At 41.7% G+C, this 22,679-nt stretch overlaps 1 long non-coding RNA gene across 1 annotated transcript; it reads right to left on the minus strand.

Annotated features, from left to right (window-relative positions):
• Positions 1-21,121: 21,121 nt before the first annotated feature.
• Positions 21,122-22,248, minus strand: LOC307211640. The gene is made up of 3 exons (XR_013836563.1): positions 22,233-22,248; positions 22,123-22,193; positions 21,122-21,176 (listed from the first exon to the last, which is right to left on the minus strand). It is a non-coding gene; the product is annotated as an uncharacterized lncRNA (long non-coding RNA).
• Between the last annotated feature and the right edge of the window lie 431 nt (positions 22,249-22,679).

The following is a 22,679-nucleotide window of genomic DNA, read 5'->3' on the forward strand; positions in this document are numbered from 1 at the left end:
TGAAACTGAGAGTAGCCCAGAGACACGGATACTTGACAGAGCTCCTTGAGCATCTCTCCGTTCAACAGCTTTAATCAAGTCAGAGGTTGAAATAAGTTCAGGGTTTGTTATTCCAGAATCAACGGCTAAGCAAACAGTTCCACAGGTACTCAGATATGATGCATAGGAATATGCTGCACTGAGGCAACTTAGTGGGTTGAGCATGTGCTTTGAATGCAGAAGGTCCCAGGCTTCTCCATTCCCAGCATCTCCAGTTGAAAGGCACGGGTGGCAGATGAGGGGGAAGACTTTTGCCTGAGACCCTGCACTACTTCTGCCGGTTAGAGTAGGCAGAACTGGGTTAGATGGGTGAACAGCCTGACCTGTTCTCTTTGTGACAATACACAAAAATGTGCAGTTCTTTGGCAGTCACATTTAGGTTTGGGGTGACTTTTCTCAAAGCACTCTGATTTAAATTTAAGAATAGGTTTTGTGTTTGTCTATTTCTTCAGAGAATGACTGAGGGGGCAGATTAACTGGGCTGGATATATTGGAAATAAAATGATTAGTTTACATGAAATAAAGAATCCGTAAAGAATCTGCTTGATCATGTACATATGACATGCAGTTGTGTGATGCTCTTAATTAACAACAACTCCAAATCCCCATCAGGGATTAGGCTAAAATGACAAATACCAGCATCGTTGCTTTTAATCATAACTACCAGATACAATATTGCCATGTTGTGAGTTCAACATTTTTTTTTTTTTTTTGTGCTCTCATCCTCTTCTGTTTACATGGTGTGTGAAATTACCAAGCCCCTCCCCAAAAGGATAAATTAAATGGAGTAATACTGGTGACTCAGGGGGAAACCTAAGGTTTTTCAAGGACACTGGATGGTGCTGGCCTAACCCTTCTCTGCTGGATCTTTCCCCATCAATAGCTCACAAACATCTTTGTCTCAGACCTCATGAACCTATTATTATTATTATTATTATTATTATTATTATTATTTGAAACAGGGGGAGGCTCATTCATTTTACTGGAATGCTCACTGGAAGGATAGATCGTGAAGCTGAGGCTCCAATACTTTGGCCACCTCATGAGAAGATCCGTATAGTTAAAGCTATGGTTTTCCCAGTAATGATGAATGGAAGTGTGAGCTGGACCATAAAGAAGGCTGATCGCCGAAGAATTGATGCTTTTGAATTATGGTGCTGGAGGAGACTCTTGAGAGTCCCATGGACTGCATGAAGATCAAACTTACCCATTCTTAAGGAAATCAGCCCTGAGTGCTCACTGGAAGGACAGATCGTGAAGCTGAGGCTCCAATACCTTGGCCACCTCATGAGAAGAGAAGACTCCCTGGAAAAGACCCTGATGTTGGGAAAGATTGAAGGCACAAGGAGAAGGGGACAACAGAGGACAAGATGGTTGGACAGTGTTCTCGAAGCTACCAGCATGAGTTTGACCAAACTGCGGGAGGCAGTAGAAGACAGGAGTGCCTGGCGTGCTCTGGTCCATGGGGTCACGAAGAGTCGGACACGACTAAACGACTAAACAACAACAACAACATTCATTTCAATAAAGGCCAGAGGTTAGGCCAGTAACAGTTTCAAAATTTTGTCTGTTTACTCAGGCAAATCACTCTGAGAATCCCTCAACAAACCCTCCAACATTTCTCTGATGAAAATAGGGACATCTGTTGTTGTTGTTGTTGTTGTTGTTGTTGTTGTTGTTGTTGTTGTACTATTTATAGCCTGGAATATTTCACAGGCTGCTTCATAACACACACACACACACACACACACACACACACACACCCCTGATGAGATTTTGGGTGCCATTATTGGTTGCAGTATCTACCTTCATGCATACGACTTGTTGGGCCTCTGAACCAACGGATGGACATTGCAGACATCTGTTTCTGAAAGCAGGTTGTATTTTTTGGGGGCACATTCCAGGCAAATTTAAGCATTTTGCAGTTCCATTGATTTCAGTGGAACTGTTAGTTTGTGCTAACTTGAATGCTGCAGTCAAGTTGTGACTGGAGAAGTTGTAAAATTGGTACATATTTTATATTAAAAGGCCAAATGTCCACTTCCTAAGGCCAATATGTCTCCGCTGAATACAACAAAACACCAAAAGTAACTATGCTGACCAGCGTCCAGGCACATTGTAGTTACAGAGTATAAAAGTGGAAGATTCCAAGAGGAATCTCACATACTTGCCTATGAGCATGAGAAATTTACAAGGCTTGGAGAAGAAATTAATGGGACTATATTGAGATGTGCACACAAAGACCATATCCCGCTGTTCGTACATGTGCTTGTAAACAATGGGAAAAATGCCAACTGAAATCATTCGCATGCAGGTATTCCTTGCTTACAGAGTTGGGTAGATCACACCTATTTCAGATCACAATTAGGAAGAGAAATCAGAATGGAGACTTATGCTACACATAATTTTCTGGGGGGGGGGATACATTATTTTTTTAAAACAAAATATAGTTCTTGCAATAACCATATAACAGATGCAATTTTTGATGTAACAGGAGTAGTGGCTACAGGCACAAGCCACTAAAATTGTAATAAAAAGGAGCAGTAACATGTCCTGTTTTCTAATTAAGTGATAATAGTACTATTGAACTATTTTATGAGGCAATCATCCCATTCCCAAGTGGATAAACTATGAGGCTGAGAGCATGGCACTAGATTATTGCCTCGTAAAACAATGTAGCATTACTATCATGGCGATTATGTGGCTAGAATTAGTGTCGCTGGATCTTTTGGGACACATGAGATGTTTGCATCATCTAGGGGAAGTCTGGTCACAATTACGTGCCACTCAGTTTTCATATGGGTGCCTGAACATTTGTACATATTAGATAGATGGAGTAACACAATGAAGATTGAAACAGAGAACATGAACCATGCAGGCAGTTATCAAAGCTCTTTTTTTTGGAAAGCTAAGGGAGAATCTCCTCATCTTAGTTACCTCACATTGTACATTACAGAGTGACATCAGCAAAAAAAGGGCAGATCCCTGACACCAAGCCATCTACAAGTTACATTTTATTTGTTTGCTTGTTTGTTTACTTATTACATTTACACCCCACCTCATAGCTGTCAACCGTCCCTTATTTGGTGGGAAACTCCCTTATCCCAGCGCCGTTTCCTGCTACTGTCCTGGACTGATGATATCCCATAAATTTCCCGGATTTCAAAGGAAGCAGCTCCTCTCCCTCCCTCCCTGCTGGCCAGGGAGGAGGGAGGCTCCAACTGGGTTGCTTGGCTGCGTTGCTCACCCAATAAGGAGTCTAAGAACGATTGGGGGGTGGAGCTTGCATGCCTTGTGCTGATCAAATTGGCCACGTTGCCTGGGGACTCACCTTTGCTCAGCGCTTCCCAGCGGAGAGATGATGGTGGTTTTCCTTGCTGTATCCCCTATGCTGGGTTGCTGCACTGTGGGAACCACCGGTTGAGGCTTTGTTTGGCTGCTGGCTGGGCTTTCTGCCTTTGGCTCGGAGGGGCTCAGAAGTTGAACATACCTGTGCTCGGAATCAGATGGATACGTCATCGACGGCCCACTCACCTTTGCCGGGGAAAATGTCTGTCTGGAGCAGGGGCACATGGTGGAGGAAAAGGAAATCCCTTATTTTAGTTGCTGGTCCCTTATTTTCGAGGCTGCTGGTCCCTTATTTTCAAATCTGTAAGTTGACAGCTATGCCCCACCTTTATCTCCAAGGGGCAAAATGTGGTGTTCTCCTGCTCCTTATTTAATCCCCACAACAACCCTGTGAGGTAGGTTAGGCTGAGAGGCAGCGTCTGGCCCAAGGTCACCCACTGAACTTCATGGCCAAGTGGCGATTTGCTGCCTTGACTGGACTTAACCGTTCAGGGGTCTTTTGTCCATCACTTTAAGCCTGCACCATTAAACAAAAGGGAGGGGAGAGAGGCCAGGCGAGACTAATCAAAGCTGAATATCAGTAAATTTAGGCTGCAGTTTCATACACATCTGGAAGTAAGGCTCATTGAACTCCATTGGACTTTTGAGTAGACCAACATGGATAGGCTTGTGCTGTCAGTAACACTTTGCTGTGCAAATCAAAGTTGATATGGAAAGCGATCAGCTCATCACAAACTAATTATGATGAAATAGAGGTTCATTCCCCTTCTGCATTTATTTTATAATTATTTATTTTTATATAATGATTTTAGATAACACAAAAAGCATATGAAGTGTTAAGGAAAGTGACACTGGATTTTGTTTTCAGGACAGAAGGTTTCAGCACAGAAACAGAGGGGAGGGCAGGAAGGAAGGAAGGAAGGAAGGAAGGAAGGAAGGAAGGAAGGAAAAAGAGAAGGAAGGACAGAATTAAGCTTCTTTTCCACATGTATAATTTTCAAACTGCTTGATCCCAGTCTCTTTTTGTTCTTTTTTTTTAAAAAAACTTTATTACTTTAAATTACACACATATACAAAGAATTTACAAAGAATTTACAATCTCATACTACAAAAAGAAAATTAAAGAAAAAAGAATTAAGAAAAAAGAAAAGAAGAAAGTACAGAAAAAAGAAAGAAGAAAAAGCAGATTTACGTGCATAAAAAAACCTTAATCTTCCTAATTAATACTTAAATAAACTCGTAAATAAAAAAGACTTCTGGCGAAACGAGTCCTCCAATCATTCTCATTGTACTGTTTATACTGTCATGTGTTTTTGCAGTTTTATATTCTTTAAGATTGTTCTCTTTTTGTTCATTCTAGTGTTCTTCACATCTCATCAATATTATTCAGATCTATTTGCTTGATTCACATTAAGGTTTGGCTACACATGCTGTCTATATTGAGAGTCAGGTCTCGTATCCTTTTCTCTTTCCCTTCTCTATAAAATGACCCTGTGAACAGCTAGACTAGATCAGGCAATGTTTCCTGACATTGCTCTGTTCCAGGTAGATGAGGCTTGTGGGGAGCAGGAAAGTGTTTTGTTCTTGTTTTTAAGTCTCTGTTTAGCAGGCACCATTACAACAGACCTTTAAAAGCATAGTCTGCACATACACTGTGCTTTTTAATTGCCAAGTCTGCTTTAATAGCAATAAAACACCTCCCTTCTCCTTCTACCTAGCAGTAAGAAATCCTTGTAACAAAACAAAGATTGATTTTTTGGGGTAAGAACAGCTGGAGAAAGGCAAATATTTGGAGTCTACTTTGGGGGTGGGGAGAATGAGCATCTGTTTCAGCACAGTTTTAGCCAATGCTCTGCAGAAAAAGCACCAAGTAAATTTTAAATTGATTTTTTAATGTTTCCAGATATTTAAGATATCCTATATTGTTTCTATTTTTTATAAATGAATTGTATTGCCTTGCTACTTTGTTGTTTGCTCCTCTGGACTTCTTTAAGTTAATAATAATAATAATAATAATAATACTGCAAAACTAATTGACAGACTAGCAAAGGAGATTGAACTCTCGGGGCATCATGGAGAATAGAGGTTTAAAAAGAAAAGACATTTCTAATTTTAAAAAGACCTGCAACCATTCATTAACTGTGAACTATAACAACGGTATACCCAGATTGCCATAGTTAGCCATGGGGACAGAAACATTATTTGCACTTGCTGTGCATACAGTTTAGTTTTTCCTGGGAAAAGAGTGGAGTGGAGCTTGGAAGAGTGGAGATGGTTTGTTTGTTTAGATTTTTAAGCAAGTACTGAAATGTTGCTGGGTTTTCATTTAATAGTGCCCTACTTGTATCAACCTAGACAGCATCTTAAAAAGCAGAGATCTCACCTTGCCAACAAAGATCCGTATAGTTAAAGCTATGGTTTTCCCAGTAGTGATGTATGGAAGTGAGAGCTGGACCATAAAGAAGGCTGATCGCCGAAGAATTGATGCAATCCCATGGACTGCAAGAAGATCAAACCTATCCATTCTGAAGGAAATCAGCCTTGAGTGCTCACTGGAAGGACAGATCGTGACGCTGAGGCTCCAATACTTTGGCCACCTCATGAGAAGAGAAGACTCCCTGGAAAAGACCCTGATGTTGGGGACGATGGAGGGCACAAGGAGAAGGGGACGACAGAGGACAAGATGGTTGGACAGTGTTCTCGAAGCTACCAGCATGAGTTTGACCAAACTGCGGGAGGCAGTGGAAGACAGGAGTGCCTGGTGTGCTCTGGTCCATGGGGTCATGAAGAGTCGGACACGACTAAACGACTAAACAACAACAACTTGTATCAAACACTGATCCTACATGAAGACCACCATGACCACAACTCTTCTTCATTTCAAGGAATCACAATATTGACATATTGATCTGACCAGGTTCTGGAGCAATTTTGAGGGGCGGGGGTTAGTGAAGAAAAAACTGCTATTCCAATCGGGTGAAATTGGTGTATCATATGAGATCATTCCGAAGGACATACAAACGTTCCCTGGAAAACACGGTTGGTATCCATCTGTCTCAGAAGACAATGCAAGAGTACACCTTCATGGATGAAGTCAAACTGTTGGAGAGTTACAGCACCTGCTGTGATTGTAGAGATAAGGGAGAGACATGTTTTGTTGCAGCTGGGGCAGATGAAGGTGTCCAGTCGTGCAGATGCACTGTGGCATTCAGGGCCGGATTTAGGTTTGATGAGGCCCTAAGCTGAAGGTAATGGAGCCCTTTATATGTCCAGCTGTCCTTTGTCAACAACAAATTGTCGCTGTTTTTGTGTGTGTTGAATATATGCTATATGGTAATTTATGGACCTAATACGTATGTATCTAAAGCCATTTGCACATAACAAAACATGTACAGTACTTTATCAAAGTAATTGTTGAACTGAAATACAATTAAGAAGTATATTAATAGTGAAATACAATTAAGAAGAAGTATATTAATAGTGAAATAATTATTAAGCTCTAACTTAAAATGATTTTTTTATTCATAACAAACTTAATAATGCAAACACATTGGCATTTGGCAATAACAAAAGTTCCTTTAGAAACACAGTTTACAAAGACTCACAATCTAGTCTCTAGAAACTTGCTATAACATGAAATAATAATAGGTGTAAATATATGATGCAAACTACTAATAATTATAAACAGCAGAATGTAGGCACCATATATATTTTATATAATATTTTAGGGAGCAGGCTAGCAGGCGGGGCCCATTGCTTATATCATAGGAGCCTACACAACACAAATCACTGTTGCTGTATGTAGGTTTTATTTTATTTGTTTTTTATCTTATATTTTGGAAATGTACATCCAGGTTTTTTTCCCCTTTGAATTTTTTTGGGGACTCCAAGCTATAGCTTGTTTAGCTTATATGTAAATCCGGCACTGGTGGCATTTATTCTTTCTGCACACCTCCCAGTGCTGTGGATACATGACCTGACGGATTTTCTGCAAGGGGATCCCACAGTGGGGTTGATGTCGCCAGCCTTTATGTCATATTTGCAGACATCTTTGTAACACAGAGTTGGTCTGCCAATGGACCTAGTGCCTGAACCCAGTTCCCTGTAGAGCACATCCTTGTGGATGCAGATGTGTTTTGAAGTGGTGCCACGGGAGAAGAAAGGAAGCTGCTTCCAGACTGGCTTGGAATATAGGATCAAAAGCTACTCCTCCATCTATATTACATCATCCTTAGAGCATCCACTGTTCTTGAGACCAGGTTAAAAACAAACGGCAAAAGGACAGGGAGTTCATTTCCCCCCATACAGCACCTTAAGCTCTAATTACAGAACCAGGCAACCCGAAAGTCTCCTATTGTGCTTGTTAAACTTTTCCAAACATTTCATGTCATCTTACGTTCTCAGAAACCAAATTCAGAATCTTTATATAGCTTATAAATTGGTAAGAATAGCATGCTTTTTTCCCTTTTATTTTCTTTACATAAATGCCCTCTTTCCTGACTTTTATATTTCTTCTGTCCTTCATCTTTACAAGAATTTGCTTTAAAGATCGGCAGCCTCAGAGCAGAGAAGTAAATGCAGATTGGAACATGTTTATGGCAGCATCAGGAACCACCATTTGTGTGAGATTTCTTGTATTATCTAACAGAAAAATAGGCCAATAAAATGTGCACAACAGCATAAGAAGCTTATAAAAGTATTCTGTATTTTTGCAGTTAATGTTTACCTTCCAGACCCTTATTTGGAAGGACTTGGGACAGAAATGTACTGAGAAACCTGGCCCTGAAAATGAGGGATGGGCAAATCTGTCAATGCCGGTTTCTCATTTTTTTTTTTTTCAATCTTAAATTCAGTTATCCAGGTCAGTTTGTGATTTTTTAAAAAAGAGTTCTTATGAAAATTAATCAGCATTTTAGTGGAAAATTTCTCCTAATATACACATTTTTGGATGCACTTTTACCCAATATAAGTATTTTTGCACCACAATTTTCCTTTAAACAATGCTTTTTTATGTTATTTTCACCAACATATGCATTTTTATGCACACTTTACCATAGCATATGCATTTTTGTACACATTCCATGACCGTATACACTGCACTGCAACATTTGGAGAAAGCATGTTCTCCCTAAAAAGAGAGCACGTGTTGCGGTGGGGTATGCCAGGCCAACCCTCTGTTGCCAGGCAGTTTAATGGTTATTGCCTGAAGCAACGATTGGCTGACCGGGTTGTTGGGGCAAATTGCTTGTTGCAAATTGGGTGGGTGGGACAAAGGCTTTAAATATTGGTGGCACACTGCTTTGCTTTCTCTTTTGCAGAGTGCATCGGATCACCCGCCCACCCTGTGATCCGGTTGACCTTGCTATGCCTGTCATGGGGTCGTCTGCCGTTGGGGCAGGGGCCTAGTAGGAATTTTATCCATTGGGCTGATTGGCTGGTGCCACTTGGTTTTTGCCTACTACTTAGCAATTTGTCACAACTTGTAAGGTTGCGGTTAGGCATTGGTTATAAAAATTGGTGGTGGAGGGGTGAGGATAGGCTGTGCCTGCCCCTCCAATGGTGCTGGAAGGGAATTCCATTAAAGGAATCCAGGGGCTTGCCATGATTTTGTCCAATCCCTGAAATGGGACCAGGGCCGGCAAGCCTTGGGGAGCTGGTTGGGTGAGCGGTGAGGGACTGTCGCTCAGCTCAACTGATCCCCAACATTGTTTTCCCTTCACTGGCTTCCGAGAGAGTTCAGATAGTCAGTTCTGTCCCAGGCGGGAGGACAGATAGTCATAACCAGTGCCTAAGCAACCACTCACAGATTATGTATTTTAATAAAGTTGTGGCCAAAATAGTGCCAAAAACCTTAAACTAAATTTACTTGTGATTTGTGAATTATTTGAGGGGTGGCTTGGGGACCTCCACACGCAAGTGCACATTTTGAAGGATGGCTGTGTTTCGCTTCAGGTACATTGCAATAAGATTCCTCAGAGCATATTTTTCCACACTCTGCACTGTCTTTGTATCATTTTGAGCCCTGTTTATTTGTCAGAGCTGGCACACATGTATGATGTACTTACTGAGTTCCATGTATTCAAGGACCTTCCCTTTCAAATCAGAGCTGACAGTTGCCATATACACTGCGTGTATAGATATGTCCTCAATAGAAAAGTGAATTAGGAAGCTCCTCTGTATGTGAAACTCTGTGCAAACCTGTAGCTTCAGGGCTCCTTTGTGCATGAGATGTTTTCCTACACTGAAACTATCTCAAAGCTCTGGACCATGGGTAGCCAAACTAAGGCCCAGGGGCTAAATCCGTCCCAATCGCCTTCTCAATGTGGCCTGTGGATGGTCCAGGAAGCAGCGTGTTTTTACATGAGTAGAATGTGTCCTTTTATTTAAAATGCATCTCGGGGTTATTTGTGGGGCATAGGAATTTGTTCATCATTTTTTTCCCAAAGTATAGTCCAGCCCCCTACAGGGTCTGAGGGACAGTGGACCGGCCCCCTGGTGAAAAAAGTTTGCTGACCCCTGCTCTGGACTGTAGTGCATCTCTTGTAATACGAATCTTCATGGACATTTGAATGAGCAAAACTATCCTTGCTAAGGATTAAATGAGTCGTTTTGAAAGGAAGATGGATGAAAATCCCATCCATTTTTCATGCCCTCATATTTTTGGGATTCCTTTCCCACCTACTCATTTCATCCTTGATTTGTTCAATTGTTCCCCCTTAGCAAGCTGCAGAAGCCTGATTGTTTGCATTTCTTTTAATTGTTGGTTATTGTTTCTTGAAATGAAGTAAGTTTATTAAATTGCAGCTCACTGGAGTAATTTGAGTTTGGAGTTGTTTATCTGTGTTCGTATTGTTTGGATACTTCCTCCCCCGGAAAAAAAATATGCAATTTGTATTTATTTAGAGAACTGAGAGAGGTATCATTGTTTCATCATAGCCTGTGCTTGCTCTTAAAAGTTGAATGATGGAAGGAAAAAGGTGGACACTGAGATTTCTTTCTTTTCCTCCTCACCAGATGGTGCCAAGACTTTTTTTTCCCAGCTCAGTCATGCCATTTCCCTGTCCCCAAAAGGCCTTGTTTGTGGTTTCCCCCCTTGCTTCACTGCCTCTCAGTTGATTTCAGGTCCCAGTTCAGACCTCCAAAGACTTAAACGGCCTCTGTTTCCAGGTACAGTGGTGCCTCGCAAGACGAAATTAATCCGTTCCGCGAGTCTCTTCGTCTTGTGGTTTTTTCATCTTGCGAAGCACGGCTATTAGCGGCTTAGCGGCTTAGTGGCTATTAACGGCTTAGCGGCTTAGCGGCTATTAACAGCTTAGCGGCTTAGAGGCTTTAAGAAAAAGGAAACAAACTCGCAAGAACTCGCAAGACGTTCCGTCTTGCGAAGCAAGCCCATAGGGAAATTCGTCTTGCGGAACGACTCAAAAAATGGAAAACTCTTTCGTCTTGCGCGCTTTTCGTCTTGCGAGGCATTCGTCTTGTGAGGTACCACTGTATCCTAATTCCTCTCATATGAAGCTATCTGCTCAGTTAGATATGTAATAAGGCCAAGTTCTATATATTCCTACATGATCCAGTGTGCAGCAGGTAACTGTGCAAGTCAGGTACTTCTTGGTGGTGGTAACTCCAGAAGAAGGAGACCCATCTGGCTTCTTCACTAATGAGATTCAGACAGCAGTGCTATATGTGCTGTGGCCAGCAATTAATTGTCTTAATGCCCTTGTTCTACTCTGTTGTTTCATTGCTGCTGGAGCTGTGATGGAATTTTTAGTTACATTTTTATACGTCTTCTTTTTTTATAGATGCAAAGGTGACTTGAAGAATCTTTGGGATGGAAAAGCATCAGAGACAACCTTCTGCTGGCTGAATTCCTACCACACTGGTCCAGATACGCTGGCCAGCGCATGTGAGAATTACATTCTGGCTCCACTTACTCTTAATGACAACCAGTATTGCCTGTTTCTGCAAACAGGCAAGGTTTCAAGCTTACAATCAAGACTGGCTGTTTCACTGTCAAAACTGATGCTGTTGCTATTGTTAGCATTGGAAGCACAATAAAATGATCTTACTAGTATTCTGTTCACAACACAACTTGTTAATCAGCGGCTAATCATACTGAAATAATGAATGCTAATTGCAATTAGGCAAATGTAATTATACTACTGTACAATATATTAGAGAATGAGATCAATACTTTCCCCAGTGGATACCAACCCCTGGAGGTGTGTAAGCTCCCAAAATTTCAATAAACAGTAATCCCAATAAACGCAAGTCCTCAGTGACTGATACCCCAATTGTAAAGTTTTACTAACTTGGGCACTTCATCCCACACTTCTACTATTATTTGAGTTTATTTTACGACACACATACACACATTAAACATAAAAGTAATAATACATGACCAACACGAAAACTTACAAAAAACAGAGAAATACAACTAAAACATTACAAAAATTTATACAAACAAATGAACATCAATAGATGTACCATACTTCATTTCTTATTTTCTTCCAGTTGACTTCCTTCATCCTCAACACGGTTCTCTTTTCATTTTTGGTAAATTGTTTCCTTCTTAATTCCTTCTTATCTCTTTTTCTTTCTATTTTTGACTTACATACCTTAATTTATTTTGCAGAAGTTAATCGCAACAAGTCCAAGTATTAATTTGAGGGCACTGCTTTTGAAGATATTCTCTATATTTTCCCCAGTCTTTTTGAGATTATTGTTATTTTTGAAATTTTTGGATGATCAAAAATTTCAAAAATTCACCCCACAATTCTAAACAGACTTCTTTTTCTGAACATAATTGGTATTCTAGCTACCAACACTTTTGCAATATTATTTGATGTGTGGTCTAAACCACTGAGCCTAGGACTTGCCGATTGGAAGGTCAGTGGTTCAAATCCCCATAAAGGGATGAGCTCCCGTTGCTCGGTCTCAGCTCCTTCCAACTTAGCAGTTCAAAAGCACGTCAAAGTGCAAGTAGATAAATAGGTACCACTCTGGCGGGGAGGTAAACGGTGTTTCCGTGAGCTGCTCTGGTTTCTCCAGAAGCGGCTTAGTCATGCTGGCCACATGATCCAGAAAAACTGTCTGTGGACAAATGCCGGCTCCCTTGGCCTGTAAAGCGAGATGAGCGCCGCAACCCCAGAGTCATTTGCGACTGGACTTAACTGTCAGGGGTCCTTTACCTTCTTTTTTCCCCCAGCCTAACAATTCTGCCTAGATATTATCTAGTCTAGGAACGTTTGCCTTATGTTTCTGCAATGACTGCTCCCCGCATTAAACGCCGGGCGCCCTTTGCATGGATGTGCGCAGCCCCTGGACTCCATCAGCACAAGCTTGGCTTCGCCTTCCCCCAGGTGGGATACCTGGAGGTCTCCGCCTACCTCAGTCTATTTTTCCAATCCCACCTGGGGGAAGCGTTGCCAAGGAGACCAGGCCAGGTAGGGGAGGGACTATCTGCCCACACAATAGAGGGAGGATCTCTGTCTGTCCACGCAAATCTAAATATCTTTACTTGGTTTAGAAAGAATTCAAGGCATAATACTTGCTTTCATTCTGATCATTTTCATGCTTTCAGATCTTGAGGTATCTGATGACATGTGCAAAATGCTGCATAATATCATTGTTATTCTAACTTTAAATAAGCTTTAAATAAACATGTGGTTGATACAGTCTGTTACCTAGTTTACTAGAGTTTTTAGGTTCAAATACCCGTTACACTAAACACAGGAATGGCTGTTTCTACAATTGTGTGAGTGTTTGTTTAGAAGACTGTAAACTTGTTGATTTGTTGGCTCGGGAGACAATGAGAGAGTGCACCTTCGGGGGTGAAGTCAAACTGTTGCAGAGTTACAGCTCCAGCTGTAGCTGTAGAGACCATTACAGGGGAAACATGTTTTGTTGCAGCTGGGGCAGATGAAGGCATCTGGTTGTGCTGATGAAGGTATACAGTGGTGTTTCATCTTTCTGTGCTCCTCCCCAGGTTAATGTTGCCAGCCTTCATGCCTCATTTGCAGACATATTTGTAACACAGAATTGTTATGCCAACAGGCCTGGTGCCCGTAGAGAACCTCCTTGGGGATCCAGCCATCTTCCGTTCTGTGGACATAACTAAGCCAGCACAGACATTGTTGAGTCAGAAGTGTGAACACGCTGGGAATTGCTGCATGTTTAACATGCAAGCCTGGTAGACCTTAAGCTTGGTATTGTACATTATCACCACATTCTCCCATACTCTTTTGGAGTGGAAAAACATTACCATAGGTGCCTTGCTGATATGATTGTCCAGCATAGTGTCAATAGAGAGTACTGGAGACGGTGGAGAGGGTGGAGCCCAAGTAGACAATAAAAATTTATAATAATAATAATTTATTATTTATACCATGCCCATCTAGCTGGGTTTCCCCAGCCACTCTGGGCGGCTCCCAACAGAACGTTAAAAACACAATAAAAGATCAAACATTAAAAACTTCCCTAAACAGGGCTGCTTTCAGATGTTTTCTAAATGTCAGATACTTGTTTTATTTCCTTGACATCTGAAGGGAGGGCATTCCACAGGGCGGGTGCCACTACCAAGAAGGCCCTCCGCCTGGTTCCCTGCAACCTCACTTCTCACAGTGAGAGAACTGCCAGAAGGCCCTCGGAGCTGGACCTCAGTGTCTGGGCTGGACGATGGGGGTGAAGATGCTCCTTCAGGTATACTGGGCCGAGGCCGTTTAGGGCTTTAAAGGTCAGCACCAAATCATCTTCCACCTCAAGCATGTGGAGTGCTACCGATGTCCTGACCCAGGAATTTGGTAGTGTTAGGCTGTTGGCAAGGCTAATTTGTTGATTTGTACAGCTCAACTATTTGTGTACACAGATTGTACACTCATTGAATGTAGTGCTTGAACACTCTTTGATGCGCTTCTTAATTAAGTAAAGGTATGTATGACAATTTGTAATAGAATACCTTCTGTAGTAATTGATGTTAATGGTTAAGAAGTTCATGAAGCTCTTCTCCAAGTAGTTACAAAAATGTAAAGAGTACTTTTATGCTGAATATTTGGAGTGCCCCGTATATAAAGGGTAGGATCAGGCATAGTAATATTACTTTTTGCTAGAAATTAACTGAATATGATGTAACTAAAAAACAAAAACAAAGGGAAAGTATCTTTCTTATCCATCTGAAACTCTGCCCCCCCCCCTTTCCTCCTTCATTGTGACCCAAAAATGTCCTTGCTGCCTTCATCAGGAATTGTGACAGGGTTTGCAGCTTTCAGAATCAGATCCTATCCTCTGGGTACCAGAATGAGATGTTTTATCTTGAGCATCTTGGTTCATTACCATTAGCAGAGCAGCGGCTGCTCGGCTGCCAGGTATCTGGAGACAACAGCACTGACAATATCCCAAAATAAATGCTGCTTAAGCAGAATCACATCTTCTTTACATACTCTGATTACTATACGTACCTGAAGATGTCTTTACAGTAGCATAAATCCTGACAAGTTACGTGGCACAAAAGTTGTTTCACAGTGGGATACCGTTTGGTGTTTGCTTCTAGAAGTGGAATAGGACCCTTAAGTGAAAATAGGGTCAACATCACAGCTCTCTTATCATGTCAGAATTATGACAGCATTCCAGCAGAAAGTTCTCTCCATTTCTCTCTGTTTGTTTGTCACCGTCCCCCATCCCATGAGTCATCAGAATCAGGCATACCGAAAGATGCAGGGAGTCAGAGCAGATCACAGGCTACTTATGAGATAGTGTTACTTGAACTTCACATTCCACAATACAGTGGTACCTTGGGTTAAGAACTTAATTCGTTCTGGAGGTCCGTTCTTAACCTGAAACTGTTCTTAATCTGAGGTGCCACTTTAGCTAATGGGGCCTCCCACTGCCGCTGCACTGCCATTGTGAGATTTCTGTTCTCATCCTGAAGCAAAGTTCTTAACCCGAGGTACTATTTTTGGATTAGCGGCGTCTGTAACCTGAAGCGTCTGTAACCCGAGGTACCACTGTAAATTGAAACCACATTTCATTTAATTAATTCTCATTTTCTGTGTAAACCAAAGGTCTTTCCACAAACTTACCCACATGACAATTAAATGCAATCTATGTGATTGCGGGTGGTGCTGTGGGTTAAACCACAGAGCCTAGGACTTGCTGATCAGAAGGTCAGCGGTTCAAATCCCCGCGCCGGGGTGAGCTCTCTGTTGCTCGGTCCCTGCTCCTGCAAACCTAGCAGTTCAAAAGCACATCAAAGTGCAAGTAGGTAAATAGGTACCGCTCTGGTGGGAAGGTAAATGGCATTTCCGTGCGCTGCTCTGGTTCGCTAGAATCGGCTTAGTCATGCTGGCCACATGACCCGGAAGCTGTACGGCGGCTCCCTTAGCCAATAAAGTGAGATGAGCGCCGCAACCCCAGAGTTGGCAATGACTGGACCTAATGGTCAGGGTTCCCTTTACCTTTTATGTGATTGAGGAAATGGGAACACCCTTCTCTCTATGTACAGGGCAGCATATGCCATTGGCACAACATGCATATGGTTGTACGTCCTTAAGTCCAGTTTGTGCGAACCTTTTTGAATGAACTCGTAAGCATGAATGGGTGAGCTTATTCACATATATGCCTTTATAGAGAGAGAGAGAGCCACATCACGTGCTCCTTTGTACATTCAGTAGGCGGAGTTACTTCCTAATTCACAATGCATAGCAGATCCCTGGGCTCACGCAGTCGTATCTTATCATTCAGTAACATTCCTCCCCCTTCAAGTATAGTCCTTGTGTCATTGAACACAGCGCAGGCGAGGATAGCCCTCATTCACTCCTGGCAGGCTTAAGGTGCAACTGCATGTGAACCAAGCTAGATTAGCAATGGCATCACCTTGGCAAAGTTGTCGCTGTGAAGGTGAGGCAGATGAGAGGGCACGTTGGCCAGGTCAGGCCTTGTTTGTTGCAGGCACATTTTCTTAACTAGGGTTGCTGCCCATCAAGTCAAGTTCCACTCCAGAAGTTTTGTCCTCCAGCTTAAAGCAGGGATGATGAATCTGTGGCTTTCCAGATATTCTTGGGTTACAACTCCCATCATGTCTGACCATTGGCCATGCTGATGGGAGGTGGAACCCAACAGAATATGGAAAGCCACAGGTTCCCCTGTCTCTGTCTTGAAGGATTCTCTGGTGAAACTGTGTCGCTGTGTAACTTGTACATGCTAATCCTCAATCTGGATATCTCTTGGCTGTGAAATGAAAATTCTGTGGGTCTAAACACTTCTATTTTCTCCTATTACTGCTGATAATATAAATCCTTGATTAGTGTCAAATGGATCTTACATTAGAAGCTAATTGTACATTCTGCTTTATAGGATACTCTGATGTGTAAGGAATTTACATAATTAAACATCTTGACTACATTAATGGGAAGTAGCTGCAGAAGTATCTCACAAGCGAGAAGAAGGAGAAGCAGAAAAGAAATCCGCAGAATCTACACAGCTCAGGAATTAAAAGAGTTTCTATGTCAGAGCAACTTATTCTCTGTGCCGATCAGATAGAAATCTCAGCCGCTATTTTTAGTCACCTTTTTTCCTCCCCAAAGGCTAACTTACACAAAACACAAATACTCCATTCCAGCCATTGCTTGTTCAGGACAGGATTTCTGAAGAGAGCTCAGCGCTTGGGGATTTTCTCTTACCTCCGGTAGGGTTAATCTGCTGGGTGCTGTCGACAATGTTCTGCTGTTTGCTGAAGAATGTTGCTGCTACATACAGAGTGCATTGCAAAGTTGTTTGGGCTTTGAAAAGAATGCATCTTGAAACCTGCATTTCTAATCTTATCTCTGAGACCATCAGTGTCATACCATCACAGGCATCGTTTACATTATTTAGCTTTGACTCCAAAATTCACAGTTGGGCAATGCTTTTATTGGGGCTAACCAACATGTCACAAAGGTGTGGCAAGCAGTGGAGGCCTCCATCTCTCCTTACCTCACCTGCCTGCCTACTTGCTTAGAACAGGTCCAGCGGGGGGCGGGGGGGCACTGTACCTTTACCTTATGTGTTTACATTGTACAACTCAGCAGAAAGGAGGATGGGGTCAAATCTAAAATTAGTTGGTTCTGGGTTCACCTATCATTAGGTGCTGCTCTGCCTACTCTTGGTCTGTATGCATTCTGTTCCACCTTTCCCGATGAGACAAGCTTTCAAGTCTTTCAGAATTCTTCTTTGGGAAGAGTGTAACACAAGTCAGAGGTGAGGGGGATAATGAAGAAAAAATGAAGAACCAGGCAGAGGGCCTTCTTGGTAGTGGCACCCACCCTGTGATACGCCCTCCTGTCAAATGTCAAGGAAATAAACAACTTCTGACTTTTAGAAGACATCTGAAGGCAGCCCTGTTTAGGGAGGTTTTTAATGTTTGATCTTTTATCATGTTTTTAATATTCTGTTATGAGCCACCCAGAGTGGCTGGGGAAACCCAGCCAGATGGGCAGGGTACAAATAATTTATTATTATTATATTATTAAACATTAAAAATACTAAAAGCATACAAAAAGTAGACTGGATGTGGTAATTATGAAGTCAACTTGCAGACTCTGTTCTAAGATAGAGATTGCAGGCTGACTAAGTCCCTTGCAGATGATGCAGGTATCAGGGTGCATACCTAGAATTTCAGGTTCATGAAGTTATGGATGCTACCCATCTCTGGGGAATTAGAGCCTGGCTTGTAACCCAGATCTGTCCCTAATCTTAAATGAGACACACAGATTTCTGGGGCAGGCAGAGAGCAGAGCTCAGAGTATCCATCAGTTGAAATTCAACTGAGTGCATGACCTACAGTTTAATTTGAGACAGAAACTTGAAAAGATATAGAAACGAAATGTACTGTAGTGTAATGCAACAGATTTTAGCCTCACTGCTATATGGAGATTAAAACTGCTTTTCTGCAGTAAAAAAAATATTGTCATACTGTGAACTAAGAGTTGCTAGCTGCAGTTACATGCAATCAGCCCAAAACAGAGACCAAGATACAGGTGTTCACCCAAAAAATAATCAAAACATATCCACTCTATTTTTACAAAGTAAAAATACAAAGTAACTATTACAAAGTCTTACCACCGTTGCTAACTTTCTGCCCACAACCAATCCTCATAAGCTGCTTTAACAAACAGTCTAAGGTTGGATGTAGTAAGGAAACTTTCCACATAATAAGGAAAGTTAATATGAATGGCTTTATAGGTGCCATTTAATTTTTATATGGAGATGTTGCAAAAAGCAAGATCCCCTGTTGATGTGTTGGCAAACAATATATATGTTATGTACTGAAGTTCTCACCCTGGGCCAGCAGGGGGGTACTGTAGATAGTTATGCAAATGAAGGATCAAAAGTGATGTTCAGTGATTGGATAGTTTTAGAAAGTTGCAACAGTTACATTGTTCTGGAGCTCTATATAAGCAGGCTGACTGAGCTCTTCAGTTCAGTTCTGTCCAGCTTACAAATAAAGAGCTGCTTTGGAAGAATCGCTGTGTCGTCTGATATGTTCACCCACAACTTAACAATATCATATATAAAAGCAAGCAGGGCCCCAATCCTGCAGGTGTTGCTACCACTGCTGTCTCTTCCTTCCCTTGCCCAGTAACTAGACTTGGGGCACGGATATCAGCAGTGGGGGGCATTCCTGGATCCCCAGTGGAACACTATCAATCCCAAAATCCATAGGAGGGGGGGGGGGACAACACAAAATTCTCCTGGGGCCCTGGGAATTCCTGCCTCCACTGCCTTTGCTGCCCTATTCTCAGAGATAACTTTTTGGGCACTGGTAGAGACAGCAGCATCAGAGGCAATGGAGCTCTTGCCATAGCTGCCAACGTTTCCCTTTTTAAAAGGGAAATTCCCTTATTTTGAATAGGATTCCTCACAAGAAAAGGGAAAAGTTGACAACTATGGCTCTTGCAAGTGCTCAGATTGGATTCCTGCAGAAGCCTCAGCCATTTGGGATGTTGGTGTATCCCTCATTTCCTATGAAGTGAAATTTAAAAGTGAATCTTGCAGTTTTATGCACCTGAGAAATCTCCGAGGAATTTCAGAGTATGCCAAGAGCATTTCAGAAAGGCCAGTGACTTTACTGCAACACCCTAGCTACTAAGGTGACCTGCATGTGCGTTGCCAAAGCATCACCGGGTATTTCAGATCTGCATCCAAGACCTAGAGTCCAGAGCAGAGTTCAGTAAAGGCTCTTGAGATAGCAATTAGATTGAAAAAAGCTGCCTTCGAATATTGGCCTAATGTATTTAGTTGCTTTGATCTTCAGTATTAGATGGGTCCAAGGCTTCATATATTCATGAGTTAATGCTTTAAGTAGTTCACAGTTTGACCTTTCGTGACCGCAAAGCCAGAGAAGTAACTGGCTTAAGTTGCAGGTGTGAAACCATTGCAAACCATTCTATTTGATCTACAGGAAACCAATTGTTTTTTGGGAAAAGGTCATTGGCTGTTAGAAATAAGCAAAAGCAGCTCACATTTTGCTTTTTTTCTCTGAAATAAAATGCCTATCTCGCATACTATTGATTTTCATCAGGTATGAGAAGCTGGCAGGTATGCATATTTTACCATGGTGAAAAAGACCAAGAGTAGTCGACAAAAACACTGGAGTTTAGAATCTTCACAGTGTTGTGCTTTGACTGGGCCTAGAACTCTGGTGTCAACTCAGTGATGAGGAATGAACAGTCCAATGAATGTTCAGTCAGTATGAGTCGCCAAAGCATATTTATGGATTCAGAGCTCTATTGCCTCATTCTGTCACTTGATCCCTGCTGAGTCAACTGCAATAACACGCCCTGGCTATCTTCACTGGTGTCTCCATAGCCCAGCAGAGTGGACCACCTCCATTCTCTTCAGAAGTTTTTTATGGTGGGATTGCAAATAAGGTCTTGCCTCTAGAATCCCTGCTTATTACCACCAAATCTAGCCTTTGTTTCACAAACCATTATTTCTTTTCACTATTATACAGAAGAAGAATATCTAGGTAATTGTATGATGTGAAGGCAGGGCAAAATTTATAATGAAGTGTGTGATTCATTCATCTCTTTCTTTGGGCGACCACCTTCATTATCTAAGAAGCCCATCATTTCTGACCATTGCTCATTCTTCTTCCTCTGTAAAGATTAGGATGGATGGATCCGTCTGTTTTATAGTTCCCTCATTTTCACATATTTCCCATATTAAATTCAGCCCTCCAATTTTCTACAGCAATCTGTGAATTTAGCTTCTTTTAAAATCTTCACGAGTATTTTTTTAATCATTTTAGTGACAATTTTCAGCATTTCTCCTAATGAAACATTTCTGTCCGTGATTTTCTCTAGCATACACATATATTCAGTTCCCCCTAATTTATTGCATTTCTGTATGTTGTTTTCACTAGCATGTGTATTCTTATGCACACTAGCATTTGCATTTTTGTACATCTTACTTGGCTGAGAATTGCACTGAAAAATTTAGAAAAGTGGAGATTTCGAACAATGGCGGTGTTTCAGTTTGCATCTTGTTACTGAAAGTGTGAATGTGAACTGACTCCCTCATCCCTTGGGATCACATTTGCCAGTGGCAAGCCTGGCCATAGAACTGTCAAATCACCGTTCCTATTAAAACATGTTATTGTTTCCTACAATGATAACAAAATCCAACATATCAAGATTAAAGAAGGAATAATGCACCTTGATTATTATGTGGAAAGCATGTTGCGTCTTAATTGTGTTGGGAACTGGCAGCTGTAGTCCATTCTTTCAGCCACGAGTAGAAGTGATAGGGAACAAGATCTATCAACAAAAGCACAAATAGTCCCTGGGTGATGGATACCCACAGTAACAACAAGCATGCCATTATTATATAACATTAGCATCACAGACAAGAAAAAAGCAAGTTAGGGAACAAAAACCCTGAGACCAGAGGACTCGTATCCCAAGAATAATCCTTGGACTAAATTTATTTCTTTACATGTGCTGCATTCCTCACCCCCATTTACCCAGGAGCAAGCCCCATTGAATTGAATCGAACTTACTTCTGAGTAAACATGGATAGGAGTATGTTGTCACTCACTTATTTGCTTCAGCAATTTTTATTTCACTTTCATCCAAAGATTTCTGGATGAGTGATACACAAACAGATTGAGCACTCTCATCAAAACATATACAGGTCAAAGATCTAGCACCAACAGAATATTCATGTGTGTGTGGAAATGTTGAAAAGGCAGAGTCCTCTGATGCAACACTCCCCCCCCCCATACCATTAATCTTATCAAAACGCTTTGACTTTTCCTTAGAATTCCTCAGATATTTTGCCTGTGCAAAATTTGGGGGGTTCTAAATCACATTGGGACCCTACCCACCTAGAGCAGGCTCTCTGCTACTGATGTTTCCTGTACAAAATGTGGAGGGTGGCAGGGCCAGGAGATGGGGAATGAAGAAGGACTTGAGGGAGGCAGTGGGTCCAGTGTGCACATGCCCTCGCCCCCCTCATGTGATGAGGGTGAGCCTTAGATCCCCACTTTCCAAGTAGATTCTTTGTAACAGCAGCAAAGACATGCTTAATGTTCTCCATCCCAAAGAAATTCCATGACTGGAAGCATACAGTTCATTTTGTGTTGCTTTTGTGATGCATGGACCTGACTTTACTTGCGCATTTCAGCAAAACAGCTCTTAAATATGGCTGCTAAATAGTGGGTTTAAAAGGTGCATTACTGAGCATATATTAACTCAGAAATACTTTTTGCTGAAAACAAGACTTCTGTAGCACCATGAACAGTAACCAAAAGTAGCTGCTGAAATCTTCTTCTTCTTCTTCTTCTTCTTCTTCTTCTTCTTCTTCTTCTTCACATTTTTTTGAGCTGCCTATTTGTCGTCATGCAGTCTGTTGTCCATTGTTGTTGTTCAGTCATTTAGTCGTGTCTGACTCTTCGTGACCCCATGGACCAGAGCACGCCAGGCACTCCTGACCTTTGTTGGTAACCTATTTTTTCTTCTTTTTCATATATCTGCAAGTTGTTCCTGTCTTTAAATCATAGCGCTTTCTCTGTGCACTACCGAACGCTTGGGGCAAATGAATGCTTTGTATTTTAGTGAATTCCAAAAAATCTACTCAGACAACCAGCACACTAGCTGAATAAGGAGATGCTGCTGGAATCACATGAGGCACTAAGGACGACACTAGGAGATCTGCACAATCCTTGTGTCTTTCCCCTTTCAATACAATACGCAAGCAAGCAAAGAACCTTTCTTCAAGTGTTTTTTTTTTTTTTTTGAGGGGGGACCCTTAACAATTAG

This window comes from Podarcis cretensis (assembly GCF_951804945.1).
Source record: "Podarcis cretensis genome assembly, chromosome: 3".
In the NCBI taxonomy this organism is placed as follows: Eukaryota; Metazoa; Chordata; class Lepidosauria; order Squamata; family Lacertidae; genus Podarcis; species Podarcis cretensis.